An 18045-nucleotide genomic window follows, 5' to 3' on the forward strand; every position below is an offset into this window, starting at 1 on the left:
AATATAAACAATGCACAAAGAGTTTATTGAGAAACTAAAGATTAATTCTGACTAATTTCATTTGAACAGTATTCAGAAAAGAAATAAAGTTACTATGAGGTTTGAAGAATTCATAACTTTCAATAAGGAATTACAATGGGGAATGGTGTCTTGCACAAGGATAAGGACAAAGTAATGAGAAAAATATAAGGCAAAGGTCAGGGAAAGTAAATAGTCTGCCAGCTAAAGACTGTGGCTTGCCGTCTGGTTCTACAGGAAAGAATTCACTTTCCTGTATTCAACCTTCAGCACACCCTGGAAGGATTCAGGGAAGAGATCAGGGAGGAAGCATTCAGTGCTTTGGGAAAAACTGGCAGATAGTTAGGTATTTTTAGGAGAAAACTGGAAGAACACAATTTCTTGCATCTTCTCATATCTAGAAAACACTAAAATCATTAACGGCGACATCTGCTCTTTGTGACTAGCTGCAACCTTCTACAGAGATGTGGGTTTGACTGCATGTAACCTCTTCCCAAAATAACATTTGTACTGATGTCCCCTCTACCTCTGTGGAGCAGTTCCTCAGAACTACCTGAGAGGCTGTCTCCTGGGCTATATTATTAGTAAGTCCAAATAAAGCTGAACTCACAGCACTCACATTGTGTGTCTCTACGTGTATTTCAGTTGACAAGTTTTTTCGGTTTATATTACTTCTTTTTTATTGTAGTAGATATACAATGTTCTATCAATTTCTGTGGTACAGCAAAGTGACCTAGTTATATATATATATGTATATATATGTATATATATACATGTACACACATACACACATATACATTTTCTCACATTCTCCTCCATCATGTTCCATCACAAGTGATTGGTATAGTTCCAGGTGCCATACAGCAGGATCTCATTGCTTATGCACTACAAATTCAATAGTTTGCATCTACTAACCCCAAACTCCCAGTCCACCCCATTCCCTCCCCCATACCTTGGTAACTGCAAGTCTGTTCTCCATGTCCATGAGTTTCTTTTCTGTAGATAGGTTCACTTGTGACATATATTAGATACCAGATATGAGTGATATCATATGGTATTTGACTTTCTCTTTCTGACTTAACTTCACTTGGTCTGAGAGTCTCTATTTCCATCCATGTTGCTGTAAATGGCATTATTTGTGGGTTTTTTATGGCTGAGTAGTATTCCACTGTGTATATGTATCACTTCTTTTTTTCTGTTACATGTATACACACTTTATCTTTAAACCTCAGAAGATCGTGAAGATTGGTATCATTATTCCTATTCTTTCAAACAGTGAAACAGTAATAAGTGTTGGATAATTTGCCCCAGGTCACTCTATAGAAAAAGCATAGTACAGGTATCACTTCTTAATCATTCAAATGTCAACAGACATTTGGGTTGTTTCTATGTTTGCCCCTGCTGCCCTTAGCCTGCGCAAGCAGCACCTGGCTGCCCACAGCCTGCTCAAGAGTCGTGCCACTGCCTGTAGCCTGCATAAGAGGCCCCATGTTACCTGAAAGCCTGTATGTGCACCAAGAAAGATAGTCCTATGGTGGTCCTTGCCTATGGTGTTCTGCCCCTCACCCATGGTGCACCACTCCCTAGCCCCTCAGGCTGTTTCCACGCACACAACTCTAGTCCTCTCCCTGGAACTGACCTCTGGAGCCTGGGGGTCTCTGTACCTAGCCTCTTCTGTGTGTCTCAGACTGTGGTGTCCCAAGAGAGTGGTACTGATGGTTTGTGTGGCTCTCTCTCTGCCTTGCCCTCCTCAGCCTGGTTACTGCACTTTTTTTTTTGAGGTTTTGTGGTCCCTCCATTTCAGCTAATCTCCCCGTCAGTTAGGTAGCTTCCCAGGGTGCAGGTTCCTTCATTCACAGCTCCCTCTCAGGACTGCTGGTCCCATCCTGAATCTTTGTTTTTTTTTCTCTTCTCTTTTTTTTTCCCCCTTTGTTCTACTCAGTTATGTGGGGGGTGGGGGTTAAGCCCCAAACCTCCCTTTTTGGAGGTTTAAGGGCTTCTGTCAGTGTTCAGTAGATGTTCTGTGTGAATCATTCCACATTTACATTTTTTTTTTTTTTGATGTGTTTGTGGGAGAAGGTGAGTGCTATGTATTATTTCCGCCACCATCTTGATCCTGCCTCTACATTTACTTGTATAACATCTAAATTATATTGAAAAGTAGCTTACGGAGACAAAACTGAAATGTTCACGGCAGAAATAAAAGGGCCTTTAGTGAGTGATGTTATTTTTGTAATAAAACTAATAATTCCACATTTTAATTGTCATGAGAGAAATGTACCTCGAGGAAAAGGGGACTTTTCATTTAAATGTTTACTCACCATGGGGTTCAGATCAACCAATTCTAGGAACTTTACCAGTTGACCTTTTCCCTGGCATGAATTCCAGTTTGTGTACAGAAAAAATCTGAAGGAAAAGTAGAAAAAAGTATATCACAAAAACTTACAACTATAGAGAGCCTGTGATTTTTTATTTTGAATTTCCATTTAATATGCATACAATGATTCAGCAAAAAACTGTCTTTGAAAATAACATCATAGCACTTGGCAAAACTATTCCTTGGTTCCATGCATTTTTATCTTCCATTTCCTTTTGATTTTCTCAAATTTGTAAGTTAAAGAAAAATGTACTAGAATTAAAACTTAAAAAAAAGTGTTCAGTTTTATTCTACACAATGTAATCCTTATTTATGAACATCTACATGACAACAGACACACATTTTCAAAGGACAATTTTCATTATAAGTAAAAATTTCAATATCTTTATGAATATTAAACAGATGTTCTAGCATCCATTATATTTTTCTACATTTGAAAATTTTCGCAAGAAAGCCCTATCTAATTTTAAAATCATAAAACTTTGATCATGTTCTGCCACAAATAGCCAGATAATACAATTTCCATTAAAAGAGAAGTAGGCTTATTTTGTCTAATATTTTGTAATGTTGTAAAATCTTTACATGTTTGTTTTTGGCTATCTCCAGTTTAAGAAAATAAGCAATATACAATATTTCTTATAAATTTGAGCACAGGGATTGCCCACTGTGGATCAGTGGGTTAAGGACCTCATGTTGTCTCAGTGAGGATGCAGGTTTGATCCCTAGCTTTGCTCATTAGGTTAAGGATCTGGCATTGCTGCAAGCTGCAGCATAGGTCAGAGATGCAGCTCAGATCTGGTCTTGCCATGGCTGTGACACAGGCGGGCAGCTGCAGCTCCAGTTCGACCCCTAGCCCAGGACTTCCCTATGCCACAGGTATGTCTATAAAAGAAAAAAAAAAAATTGAACATACGAAGTTATTGCCTTTCCCTCTCATGTTTACCTAAAGTAAAATATCTTGCTCATCATTAGATTGCTAAACAATATGATTCAAAATGGTTTTAGTTGGTAATTCCAAGACTTAGACCTTTGCCAATTAGCTCTTTTCTACTTCTCTTATTTCTTTTACTGGTGTTCCTCTTACACTTGCAGTTACCATCTCATTATTTTTAGGAAGCATATGAATAATTTTCATTTTTTTAAAGAAATATTTAGTATTGACTATACAAGGTTATGAACAAATCCATTGCCATTATTTAACCATTCCTACTATTTCAGGAATAAAAAATATCTGTATACAGTAACACAATATTTCGTATTTCTTTAGAAGTGCAAGTTTCTTACTTGAAAGTTACCAGTTTCTAATTAGAAAACTATCAAATTTATTTTTCCCAATGTGCTGTAATACAGAGCATTTATAAGTATAATGGACCATAAATAAAATATATTATTCAGCACTTCTCTTGCTTTTGCATTTTTTCCCCTCGGATGTAGAGGGGGGGAAACAAGTAGTAAGAAAGAATTTCCTTGAAAAGTGCAAGCACTGGTAATTTTCCCGCCATCTAGGTGGTAACGAGCACTCCCTCAAAGGGAGCTACACATGTTTTTACTTAGTGGAGATAGAATCTTCTATCATTTCCCAAGGGAGAAGCTCATAAAATATTGATGTTCAGGAAGGGAGTGTAAAATAATACAAATGCTCTTCCATTGCTTCGTTGTTAGCTCTGCTTCCTTTCTCTGAACCTGTTCTCATCCCAGCTCTCTCCTCCAGGGAGGTTGTGATATTCTCCTTTTCAGCCTCCGACTCTCTGCTATTTTCATTCAAAATTCCTGTAGAAGCCTGCCTCGCTGCAAGGCAGAAGAGCCATACTTTTGCTTCCCAGCATCCCTCCTATCCAGGAGGATTCCAGGAATGTGGATCAAACAAGTTACCAAGCTCTTTAAATTACTACTTAAGAAAAGAGGTGAGCAGAGAAAAGAGGGAAGAATTATAGCTCTCTTCTCCCCCAAGAACCCTCTGCATATTCTATTTTCACAGGTTGTAAGAGAAGCACTTATTTCCATAATCACCAAGTTGGCATATTTAATTATTTAACTCAGCAACAGAAACTTCTAATATAAATGGTAAACTAATAATTATTGGCAGCCAGGTTTGAACTGAATGATTTTTTTGGTGTTTTGTTATGTTTGTCCCTTTTTTTCCATTGGTTTTGAAATGCTATACAAATTCTTAACTACTAGTGGGAGACAAACGGAGACAGGAGTTCCCGTTGTGGGTCAGTGGTTAGCGAATCTGACTAGGAACCATGAGGTTGTGGGTTCGATCCCTGGCTTTGCTTGGTGGTGGGTTAAGGATCTGGCGATGCCGTGAGCTGTGGTGTAGGTTGCAGACGCGGCTCGGATCTGGCGTTGCTGTGGCTCTGGTGTAGGCCGGCGGCTACAGTTCGGATTCGACCCCCTAGCCTGGGAACCTCCGTATGCTGTGGGAGCAGCCCAAGAAATGGCAAAAAGACACACACAAAAAAGGAGACAGAGCTGTTTTGTTTTCTTACTGGTGTGATGTGCTGGAGAGACAAAGACTGAGCTTCCTGGGATTGCATTTTGTGTAAAATTGAACATGCTGCGGTATTTTTGCAGCTAACTGTGGGTTTTATCCAAATATTAAAGTAAGGGAAATGGCACCATTACATAACCTTAGGTGAAAGTGTCATTGTATAACATATGTTTTACTATAATTTTAAATAAAGGCTAATATGTGAAATGTTTATGTCAATACTAGTATGTATTTATTCTACATCATTTAATAATAGAAGTCATTCCAAATGAAGCCCTATTTTACAAATATTTTTATATGAATTTTCTTATAAAAATTCAGTATTTATGTCATTTCTTTATTTCTCACATGATTTTCTTGAAAAATTAATTACTTCAAGTATGGGGGGCAAAAATAACTAGGGAGGCAAAAATGTTGCAAGACATTTTAAAAACATTTCTGCTATTTGTTTTAGTAAACAAAGGCTGCACAGAACGTATGCAAGAAGCCAAGTGTAAAATCAAAGGATCAGGTGTTTTAAAATTGAACAAATATAATTTGTGTTCTATGAGAAAAAGAGTACCTAATCCCTGCCATATTACAGAACATATTATAGAACAAAAATTCATTTATTAGGCACTTTTTTTTTAAGTGACTTTGGATTTTTTTTTAAGATAGATGATTTTTATTTGTATGTTTTTTTTGGACCATACCCATGACATGCAGAAGTTCCTGGGCCAGGGATCGAACCCATGCATAGCAGTGACAAATCTGGATCCTTAACCCCTAGGCCACTGAGAACACCTATTACGCACTTCTCTGTGGCAACTTTAGCATAAACACTTTATCCACATTGAGCATACAGTTTTTAATAGCATGGGGTATGCAACACTGCCATTTACAGATGGGTAAACAGACTAACACTCAAATGGCTTAGGTGAACAAGCCCTGGTCATACAACTCTGAGATCTTTGATTCTAGATTCCAACCCACAGCTGCCTTCTCCAAACACTGGTCTCTAACCAGTGGTGCATCATGCTAAGAGGGTGAGGAAATGTTACCAATGTGTCTTGGCAAGCTTCACCATTTACCCATATGACCTTGTGCAGTGGATTACCCTTGATATACTGAGTTCCTCAAGTGTAAACATTATCACTCTATCGCCCAGATTTAATTCATATCACATAACTATGAGGCAGCAAGACATTACTTAATATAATTGGAATAAAGACTTTTTGTTTTTGTTTTAATCATGCAGTATATTAAAAACCAAAGTTAAACAGATGGAAAAACAGAAGTGAATATAAAATTGACAAATAGAATCAACACCCAACATGTAAATGGAGACCCTCTAGGGAGTAAAAACTACTAAGGCAGTCACGTTGAATAATTAATTATTTCTCTTTTGGTTTCCAACAATTTTAACACTTTTTTAAAATTTTCTATTTTATAATAACACAGCACTCTCATGTAAAAGAAATATAGTAGTCACTACATTGATAAATGATGTATCAAGAAATACTAAGTGTTATATAAAACTTTTTTAAATGTCAACAAATTTACATATCTATTGCTCTTGATGTGTTCTTAGTAATAAGTGAAATCTATTTTAAGGATTTCTATATATACTAAGTACTTTTATTTTCTAGTGAAATCTACTTTCTAACAATTCTTAATGAATAATGTTAAAACTAGTTTGGCACAATTTAATGAGAAAAGGGTGTCTTCTAGGACAATATCTCATACACCAGGCAGTGCACTAGAAACCTTCAATAACTTGTTCTATTTAATCCTGTTACCAACCCCATGAAGTAATGAAATTTGTCCACATTTTGAGAAAGAAAATAGATGCTTTCAAAGGCTAACTAAATGTGCTCTCAAAATCGTAACTGTTAAGAGACAGGCTAACTATAAACTAGGTGCACTGGTTGGAAAATCTCTTTGTGACATCAGAGTTTTGGGGAATACATTCTGATTTCAGTGTGTAAACATGAGTGTTGTGGTGTTTACTGAACCATAGTGAGAAAAGAAACAGATGGACAGTTATAGAGGTATGAGTCCTTTAATGACTAACACCGAATTTTCCTAAGCTACTAATTATTTCTCAGTGTTTGATCTCATTCAAGGCTTAACACTAATTTGACATTGGGACTGAGAGATAATTTGGTAATCAGATAGGAAAGTTAGGGTAGTTGATGATGCACTTGAGGTGGGAGCAGAGAAAAAGCTACTTAGTACAGATTGGATGCAGGTTAAATTGAATTAATATTTGTTGAACTCCTAATAAGTGAATGCCACTATTATTAGTTTGCTAGGGCTTGTCATCACAAATACCACAGACTGGGTAGCTTAACAGAAATGTATTTTCTCATAGTTCTGTAGGCTAGCAGCCAGATCAAGGTGGCTGAGGCCTCTTTCTTTGACTTGCAGATGCTACCTCCTCCCTTTGTCTTTACCTGGTCTTTCCTCTGTGTTATCTGTGTCCTTATTGCCAGGACACCAGACATACTGGATTGAAGCCCACCCTAAATACTCTGTTCTAACTTAATTAGCTCTTTAAAAGCCTAATCTCTAAATACAGTCAAATTCTGTGGTATTGTGAGCTAGGGCTTCAACATATCAGATTTGGAGAGATATATTCATCCCTTAACTCTTACTATGCTAAGTTCCACGTGGGAAACAAAGATAGAATGAAGGAAAATTTGCTTTCAGTAAGTTCCCAGGCTAGTAGGAGAACAACTATGTCTTGAACAAGTGTCTTGTTCTTAAACCAGGTCACTCCATAGATGCCACAAAATTTTCATTCTATTGCACAAACTAGTGATATTCTTCTTCACTTAAATATCTTCAGTATGCCTCTAACAATTAGAGACTAAATTCACACTTTCAGCATAGTAATTAAAGTCCTGGTTCATTAATCCATCTTCTCTCAGTAGAATTTTTGGCTTTTTTGTTTTTGTTGTTTTTGGCTGCATCTGCGGCATGTGGAAGTTCCTGGGCCAGGGATCAAACCTGCGCCACAGCAGCAACCTAAGCCACTACAGTGATGATGCTAGATCCTTAAGCCACTATGTCACAAGAGAACTCTCTTCAGTAGAGTTATATCTTCTCCTATAGTACCTTCTCAGTTCCCAAAACTTTCTCAATCAACAACTGCCCATTAACATTCTAACAACACTGACCATGTTCTCATTTCCCTCCTGTGCTATACTTTCTGCTTTCATTTATACACAAGTTCAGAAGGTGTCTCTCCATTTCCATGGCAGGACAGGCTGCTAAGCTGTCTTCGTAACTGTAATCTTTTTCCTGAGAATTTCCCGGATTTTCTTGCAATTGTATGTAGACATATTCTTGAATCTAGTCAAGGGAATGAGAATCCAACTAGCATGGGCCATTTCTGAGTCAAGACTTTTTAAGAAAGTGGTTTGTCCCCTTCTGTCATGTTGCAGGCAGTAAAGACTTGAGGGATGTGCCTGGATCTCTGAATTCCCCAAGAAGTGCTACCTATTGACCTGGATAGCACACAACTTTAGCATAATTGAAAAAAATACTTCCATTGTGTTTGAGACTGATATATGAGTGTATATACATATATAATACACACACACACATATAGAGAGAGTGTGTGTATATATATACATATATAGAGAGAGAATATATAGATAGATGTATATAGAGAGATGTGTATACACACACACATATATATATATATATATATATATATACACACACATGCATCTATATTGTAGTCCATTCCAGCCTACCCAAGCAATATATCCAACTACTGAATTCCTATTTATATTTCAAAAACCAGCTCAAACATTATTTTCTATGTAAACTTTTCTTCCAACTATCCCCTATCCTGGACCACAAGCCCTGTAGCTCTAGAAAGGAGTCACAAATGTAAGACATTGTAAATAAAGCATCATCAGAATTTAATGATAAATTAGATGGTCTGAAAGGATAAAGAGTGGGTGGTATAGGAATGGAAAGGAAGGTCAAAACATGTTTCTAAGTTTAATGGATAAAGGACCTATCTGAGGAGCAGAGCTGATAACTTCAAGCTTCCGCCTGTTAGGTTTCAGATGGAACAAGAAATTAGATACATACAATTACTACTTATAAATATATAAAGGCTGTAAATAAATATATATTTATGATTGATCTTCTGAAAATTGTTTGGCAAGTCTTAATGAAATAAAACATACAAAGGAGAAATGTGGAGGAAAGGCAGTATGACTGAGAATAGGATCTTAAAAATCCTGAACTACAGAAAGACCAATTTGGAGGTCCCAAGGTAGTACTATTAAAACAGAATAAACAAAAAGACAATTTAGAAAGGAGGAGTCATGTGAAAAGTTGAGAGAAAACACAAGAAAAGTTGTAAAAATTCATGGAAGATTAATACAAATTATTATATTATATAAGCATTAGTATTAAAAGATAAGTTCTCCGAGAGCAGGTATTTTTTTTTGGGGGGGGAGCTTCCCTATTTACAGAACTTACGACAGTGTGTGACACATAAGAAATGGTCAAAAAATAAGGTTAAATTAGTGTATTGAAACCTTTGGAGAGGGCAGTCTTATTGAATTAGTAAATTATTAAGGAAATATATACCTGATTATAGAGCCTTAAGAGAAAAATTTCATATCAAGTAGCTCAAATGTGTTTGTTGAGGTGATTAGACCATCCATGAAGAGTAAAGATTTAAAAAAAAGAGGACATCTTGAAAATAAATTTCCTATCCGAGGCCTTAACAAGTAATATGCGAAATCATGACAGAATGTTCTGCAGTTGCAAATTAAATGCAATATCTTATGATATATGAATATTTTGGTAATGTGGAGAGTACACTTGGTGATAAAGTCTGTAGCTACCTGGAACATAGAAGAGATTTAATAAATGATCACTGACTTATGTCATAACTTAAGCAATGGAAGGGTGGAAGAATGGTCAATATATTTTATATTCAGTGACTTAATTCATCTCTGGCAACTGAGAATAAGCAAATTGCCTCATCATGCCTAATCAGACCCACTGGCTTCAAACTTTTAAGCCAGAGAAGAGCCAAATGAGTGAGAGCAATTTTCATGAAATAAATATAGTAGGCAAAGTATCAGTATGACAGAGCAGCCTCAAGCATTCAGGAAAAGCAGGAGTAGAAGTTCCTACAGTGCACCTATGAACCTGTTCTCTGCTGAGAACGGCAGGTGTGTGTGCAAGCAGCTGGATATTACAGGAGGCAGGCCAGTGGGAGGGCCTCCCTGGGTCCTGTCGCAGAGCCTCTGCACTATTCTTCTGGCTCACCTGGGCATTCTCCAAGCACGCCAAGGCCTCTTAAGAGTCATTTTTTGCTTAACTAGCTAAAATGGATTCTGTTGTATGCAACTAAGAATATATTAGTAAAATGTCATTTTTCCCCATTATATTGACATTCACAGTGGCTGAAGGTTATCACTTATTGTCATATCAGTACCCAATTCATTCAACCTCTCTGGGAGATGAAGAATTAACCCTATCTTGGAGTCCCCATCGTGGCTCAGAGGTTAACGAATCCGAGGAACCATGAGGTTGCGGGTTTGATCCCTGGCCTCGCTCAGTGGGTTAAGGTTCCCGTGTTGCTGTGGCCCTGGCATAGGCCAGTGGCTATAGCTCCAATTAGACCCCTAGCCTGGGACCCTTCATATGCCATGGGTGTGGCCCTAGAAAAGGCAAAAAGACCCCCCACCAAAAAAAATTAACCCTGTCTTGTTTTCTTTTGTATCCCCATAACTAAGGACATTATGTATGTAATACAAAAAAGCTACTGTATAGTATAGGGAAATCTACTCAATACTCTGTGGTGACCTATATGGGAAAAGAATCTGAAAAGGAATTGTATATTTATAATTGATTCATGTTGCTGTACACTGGAAACTAACACAACATTGTAAATCAACTAGACTCTAATAAATTTAATTAAAAACACAAAGCACAAAACAAAACAAGCAGTTAGTAAATATATACGCATGAATTAATGAATGAATACTTCCAAAATGCATGTCCGCCAGAGACATTCTGGCAAAATTAATAAAGAAATGTGAATTTTACTAGTTCTCTCTAACCTCAGGTCAGCAAACATCTGGTTACCCTGTGTGAACGAGCCAGCTCAAACATTACTTAGTCAGGTCCTACCTCTTATTTTTGTTACAAAGTCTAACAAGTCAGAACCACTTTCCTATAATAGGCTAACCACACGGATATTCCAACTTGGAGTATCATGATGGAATACTTGGATATAACCACTCACTACAGTGGACCCTGATGCAGAGTCATTAGAAGAAGATAGCATCAGCCTACCACCCCTCTCCCATAAATGCAAATTAAATATCCAGAGTGGGAGTTCAGAGAAGAAACATGACAAAGTTATGTGGTATAAAGTTATCATAAATATCTTTAAAGACTTGTTTTACAAGTGGCAAAAGATTGGTCAAAGATAAAATCAAATAGTATACTTATTTCAGAATCATTTTTTATGTAAGTGACAATTTTGTGAACTATTTTTATCATCATTGTTGATACTGTCTTTTAGTTGGGTTTAGTCTAAATACCTTTGTTTTCAGAGGTTTTAGATGAACTCTTATGTATAGAAGCATATGGTCTACAACAGACCAAACCGAGATTTTAATCACAAACCCAAATATTTGATTATATTTATTTACAGTGCTTATATTATAATCCCCCATCTTTGATGTACAATTTTATAAACAGAAGCTACAGTTCAGAGAAAGAGAAAGAAATAGATCCATTTCACTGGACTTCCAGAAAATGAAGTAACATTTCAAATTGTCAGAAACACTTGTTAATTGCTTCCATTGATTATTTCATTCTGCTGTGAGAATCCAGTTTCCTTTCCCATCACCTCTACATTGTAAAGTGAGGTATTATTTAATTCATGAATACTTAAATTGAAACTGAAATTAAACTTCCCAGTTTTATACCCAACAGCTTTCCTCTTTTTAGCCTATCATTATTTAACTTCCTTCCACAATTTCAATTAAAAGAAATGTGGCTATTTTCTAGAAACATAACTGGTTGATAACAGGGACAGAACACACCATAAATCTTTCATTACATACTTATTGATCCTGAAAACCCAAAGTAAAATAAACTGATATTTAATATGGATATTCACTTTATATACATACATATATATATATATATATATGTATGTATGTATATACACATATATTTGATATAAACTTGCTTGGATTTTTTTCTTATAATTTTTTTATGGCTCTCAAATATGACCAGATTTTTCCTTCATTTCTTTCTAAGACTGTTATGCAAAGGAACTGAAAAACCACATAATCTGCAAATATGTCACAATCCCTATAGGAATTTAAAATTTACTATTATTGCATAAGAAATACTTAATTTTGAATTAAAATAATAATTTTTGAATTCTAACACAAAGATAATTATTTAAATAGAAAATAAGCCTAGGAGTTCCCGTTGTGGCACAGTGGAAATGAATCCGACTAGGAACCATAAGGTTGCGGGTTCAATCCCTGACCTCAATCAGTGGATGAAGGATCCAGCGTTGCCATGACCTGCGGCGTTGGTCGCAGACATGGCTTAGATCTCGAGTTGCTATGACTCTGGCATAGTCTGGCAGCAACAGCTCCTGTTAGACCCCTAGTCTGGTAACCTCCATATACTGTGGGCACAGCCCTAAAAAAGACATAAGACAAAAAAAAAGAAGAAGAAGAAAAAGAAAGAAAATAAGTCTAAATACAGAGAAAGCAACAACAACAACAAAAAAATTACTTTCGGCCAATACAAAATCTATATTTAGTCCATTGATAACAAATTGCTAAATAAAGATCTTTACTTGTTTATATGTGTGCCACATCAAGACATCAAGATATTTTAGTAGAAAATCACATGCAAAAATAAAAGACTCAAGGTTAAATAACTGAACTAAAGGTGACAGAAATGAAGATATTTTCATTTAATATAAAGACCATATTGACTTGCATTAGATACCTTTTTGTAATCTCAAATCTTCCTGTTCACAGCCTTAAAGAATTAGTTCCTAATTACTATATTTGACTTAATAAAATAAAATAATATTTTTCCTCTTAAAAATATATCACATTATATAGAAAAATATTAAAAATACAGTCCCTTTTGTTCCATAGAGAATTGTTTCATGTTCTAAGAGAGAAAGTTGCTAAATCAATAATTTATGGCTAAAGTAATTAACGTTCTTATGTATGGGTGGGGTGACTCTCTACTTCAGAGAAGATGGAATAATTGTTTCTTCCTTGTGTTTCTTGTGAGTAGTCCGTTGGTTACAATGCAAACTGGTAACTGTCAATTTCATCAAGATAACTTTAAAATGTAGTCATTTGAATCCAATGTTCTGTAAGTGAATAAGCTTGAAATAAGGGAATGTTTTGCCAAAAGCAATGCAATTCAAAGCTAGTTTTGTTATTTTTTATGTCCATAAAAAGTAACTTGACTAATTTGCTTTTTTTGAACAAAGATGAGTTTTATTCATTCTCCATGAAAAAGGATTAGTAGAATAGAGCAAATGATAGCCTTACAGGAAAACATATCAATTACTTGCAGACAAAAAATTTTTATAATGATTTTTATTTTTTCTATTATAGTTGGTTTAGTGTTCTGTCAATTTTCTACTGTAAAGCAAAGTGACCCAGTCATATATATATACACACATATATACACATACATATATATACATATATATATATTCTTTTTCTCACATTATCCTCCATCATGCTCCATCACCAGTGACAAGATATAGTTCCCTGTGCTATACAGCAGGATCTCACTGCTTATCCATTCCAAATGCAATAGTTTGCATCTATTAATCCCAGATTCCCAGTCCATCCCACTCCCTCCCCCTCTCCCTTGGCAACCACAAGTCTCTTCTCCAAATCCATGAGTTTCTTTTCTGTGGAAAGGTTCATTTGTGCCGTATATTAGATTCCAGATATGTGATATCATATGGTATTTTGACATATATTTGAAAAAGTCCTGTGTACCTAATAAATAAATTCATACAATGAAGTGTTCTCATTCTGCTGCAGTGTCAATCTGCTTAAGGATGATATACTATAAAATTTTTTCAAAGATGGCTAGGGTGAAAGCAAATATAAACCTCACTTAAAATACAGATTGACTTAAAAGGTATTTCTTGACATTATAAAATGAATATATACATTTATCTACGGTGACATTTAAAATTGCTATTAATTTCATTCTCATGGTATTGACATATTAACAAGTCAAACAGCCTAAAAGCACATGTTGGTATATAGTCCTTAAATATGAATGAAGTACTTTCCTTTTTCACAGGGATCAAGGAAACAATTCTGTTTACTATCAAATTTTTGTGGGTTGAAAAAAATGTGCCTGAGTTCTTTTGTATCTGTGGAACATAAACCATTCTTTGAAAATGGAAGAAATGAGCAGCAGACATAGATATGAAAGAATTCATCAAGTGCCTATTGTTGTTGGCTGTGTGTTTTATTGAAGTATAGTTAACTTAGAATGATGTATTAGTTTTAGGTGTGCAGCCTAGTTTTAGGTATGGCTTTGTACAGTTATTTGTGTGGGAAATAGTTGATAAACTTAACATGGAAATGGAGACAAAGCCACAACTAATCTATTCCACATTTGTATTGACTTTAGAAGCATCGGAGTCAGTATCCAAACTAAAGTGGCATTATCATTGTGTATCTGGGTGCTGTGTGCTTTCTTGAATGTGTAAAATGGTACAGGGATTATATGTGTTTGTGTCTGTGTTTGTATGAATGTGTATTTAGTTTCAAAGAAGGTGTTAGATGTAAACAGAGAAAGCAATCAAAGTAATGCACCTCATTTTAATTTGAAAGAAGATAATATATCTTTCATAATATGCCTCTCAAAAGCTAAATTGTTACACATTAATTCCAAATTGATGGCTATTTTTTTTCTGTCCCCACACATGTTGAAGTTCCTGGTCCAGGGATCAAACCTGTGCCATAGCAGAGACCCAAGCTGCTGCAGTGACAACACTGGATCCTTAACCACTGTGCCTAAAGCAACTCCTAATTGAAAATCAGTTCTAAACTCATAGCCTGTGTAATAGAGTTCAGATAATTCTCTAAGAGTACTGAGTTCTCTTAACTTTTTTTTTCAGTTTCAAAAAAATCAAGGACTTTTTAAAATCATTGCTGTTTTGATTTCAAGGAATCACAAATTGCAAATGAGAAAACTAAAGATAAAAGGATTATTGAGATCAATAGCAAATCCAGAATTGCAAGTATCTAGATTGCCAAGCTTACATTATTATCAGCAGTATTCAATCAAGTGATGTTTTTCTGGTACTTTCTAAGTGCATAACATCAATAAAAATGATTAACGCAAATGCCTTAGGTTCAATAAATAAGGCTCTCGCATTAAGAGGAATAGAAACAGTCAATGAAAAAACTTATCAGAGATGAATATTAAGAAGAAAGTATATCTACCTTGTTAATTTCTATGCTACCAGTACCTAGAATAATGACTGCATCACAGGGATCCATGCTACTTGTTGAGTGAAAGGATGATGCAATAGCCCTGGTAACATGGTTGGTTTATTACTGCAAAACATTTTATTGGCATCCTGAAAACCAATACCAGGTTGGTTTAAACCTGGTAGCCATAAACTAGCTTGGCCATTTTAGCACCAATAATTTTGTACAAAACTTAAAAACTGAATAAAATGAGGTGTGTTTTTTTGACATATGTTGATACTAAATACAAGCAGATTGTATTCATAGGATATAGCCCTCTAATACCATATATAACACAAGAATCAAGGAAATTATATACTCTTGGATGGAAGATACTAGAAATCTGCTTCTCAAATATAGAACTATTTGTGGGCATAGGTTACTTTGGTATCCAGCGTCACATTAAATAGCACCATCTGATGGCAGATGGTCCTGAAAGGCTCAATTATGCTGAAAGGCAAGTTATGTCATAAACATAAAAGTCACCTCCTCTGAAAATGTCATTTCTCATAAACTACTGCAAAAGAGAAAGACAAAACAAACAAAACTAAACTAAGTGAAAAGCACTCACAGCCTACCTAGATTTAATTGGTCTAGCAGTTATTGACTATTGCTGGAAAGAAGCCTCACAGGAACAGCTTGCTGTCCTTCTGACAACACAAGTCATAGTGGCAATAATGATGAAGTCAAATAAAAGCACCAGCAATTGATGAACTGGCTGAGATGCATGTGGACAAATACTCAAGTTCAATGGATTAATTATTCAGATACTGCCAAAAAGTAACTTAGGGGTTCTCTTTTTAAGTTACCATCAAATCAAAGTTAATGCAAATGATTTGTGTGTGTGTGTGTGGAGGGGAGAGGTTTGAGGAGGGTTGCAAATAAGAGTACCTAAGGAATCAAGGGAAAAAGTCCTAGTCAAAAATAGTTTAGGTCTTTGCTTTAAGAGGAACAACCATCATAAATGATAGAACTATATTTTGGTACCCCTAACTTACATTTAGGGGTATGCAGTAACAATTTAAACCAACAGTGATGGTTACTCATGCCACATTCCTTGGCTACAGACTGTATAAGCCTCTACCTGACCTCCCTGTAAAAACATTCTAGGACCACTTCAAGCATGTGGTTCTAGGACATATATTGCTTATTTGATTGTTCCTTTTTTTTTTTTTTTTTTTTTGTCTTTTTAGGGCCACACCCATGGCATATGGAAGTTCCCAGGCTAGGGTTTGAATCGGAGATGTAGCCACTGGCCTACGTCACAGCCACAGCAATAAAGGATCTAAGCCATGTCTGCAACCTACACCACAGTTCCTGGCAACACCAGATCCTTAACCTACTGAGCGAGGCCAGGGATCAAATCTGTGTCCCCATGGATGCTAGTCAGATTCATTTATGCTGAGCCACGACAGAAACTCCCATTTATTTTTTTTTTAAGTTTTCAAGGGGATTTAATTGAGACTGAATGACATACATCTATTGATTGTTTTCCTTGAGAGAGTGATTGGTGTCAGTATTAGTATAGGCATAGATATTTGTATGAGCTGCTCTTTAGAAACCCCTAATAGCAGAGATTCAGAATAATTCATCAATAATGATGGGTCTCTTTAGTTTAATTCTTAAATATTACCTCCTCTATATCATTCTATGGTTTCATAGTATTTGTCTGGTTTCCTCATATTTTAGTTAACTGTGTACTCATGACCATCTCCAACTGGTAAATATATTCTAATCAGGAAATTCTATTGTTGATCTTGAAGTCTTTAGTGGCTACTAGAAAGGTTAAAACAGACTGTTTCCTTCTCTCTCTCTCCCTCTCCCGTATAAATGTAAATGTTTGAATTATATGTTAAACTGCAAGAAGGATGGGATTTTTGTCTCCATCTATCCAGTACTAAATGAACTTACTTTCTACCAAAATGAGAAATATATTTGGGAATGGAAATAATTCAATTATAGTCTTGTTTCTTTCTCCAATTAATCTCTCTAGACATGAATTTTCTTATTTGTAATAGGAAAGATTTGGATTATAATTTATATAAAACTCCTTCTAATTCTAATAATCCAGTATTCTCTTTTTATTGCTATGCCTTATAAATCAAAGAAAGAATTTCTAATTGTATTATATACATTTGAGGAGTTCCTATCCCATATTACATTTGACCATTCCTATTGGTGAAGTGGGTAATAACTCCGAATATCTTAGTATTGGGATAATTCCTTTTATAATGCCACATGCACTTTCAGAATCTTCATGATTTACTTTAGCTGCTTAATAAAAACTATCTATTTGCTCAGAAACCAAACTTTGAAAGGTGTAAAGAATCTTTATCAGAAAATCATGCAGTCTTTGTTCAAGTAAGTGAGTGGCATGGCTTTTCTTGTGTGAACTATTCAATAGAGAACGTTAAATGAATTGCTTAAACACACATTCAACACAAAATGCTTCAAGGACGTTGGAATCCTTCACAAACATTTTACATGTTCTGCTTTCATCTTCTTGAATAGAAATGAGACAAAAATCTCAAAGACTAACATTCTTATCTGTAATGGTCAGGAGAGAAAGAAAAAATATAAAAATGGATTAAAAGTTTTGGAACTTAACTATATTTCAAGTTAAACATTAA

The 18045-nt window shown here is 35.5% G+C and overlaps 1 protein-coding gene across 6 annotated transcripts in view; it reads right to left on the reverse strand.

Annotated features, from left to right (window-relative positions):
• Positions 1-18045, reverse strand: part of CDH18 (cadherin 18) — a 1026794-nt gene that overhangs the window by 870779 nt on the left and 137970 nt on the right. For 2 of the 6 annotated variants that reach the window (XM_021076966.1, XM_021076967.1), the window contains exon 2: positions 2340-2424. The exons of the other annotated variants lie outside the window; for them this stretch is intronic. The gene's annotated coding sequence lies outside the window, so the exon portion shown is untranslated. The remainder of the gene's footprint in view (positions 1-2339; positions 2425-18045) is intronic. 6 annotated transcript variants of the gene reach the window in all.

Source organism: Sus scrofa, chromosome 16 (genome assembly GCF_000003025.6).
Source record: "Sus scrofa isolate TJ Tabasco breed Duroc chromosome 16, Sscrofa11.1, whole genome shotgun sequence".
Taxonomy (NCBI): domain Eukaryota; kingdom Metazoa; phylum Chordata; class Mammalia; order Artiodactyla; family Suidae; genus Sus; species Sus scrofa.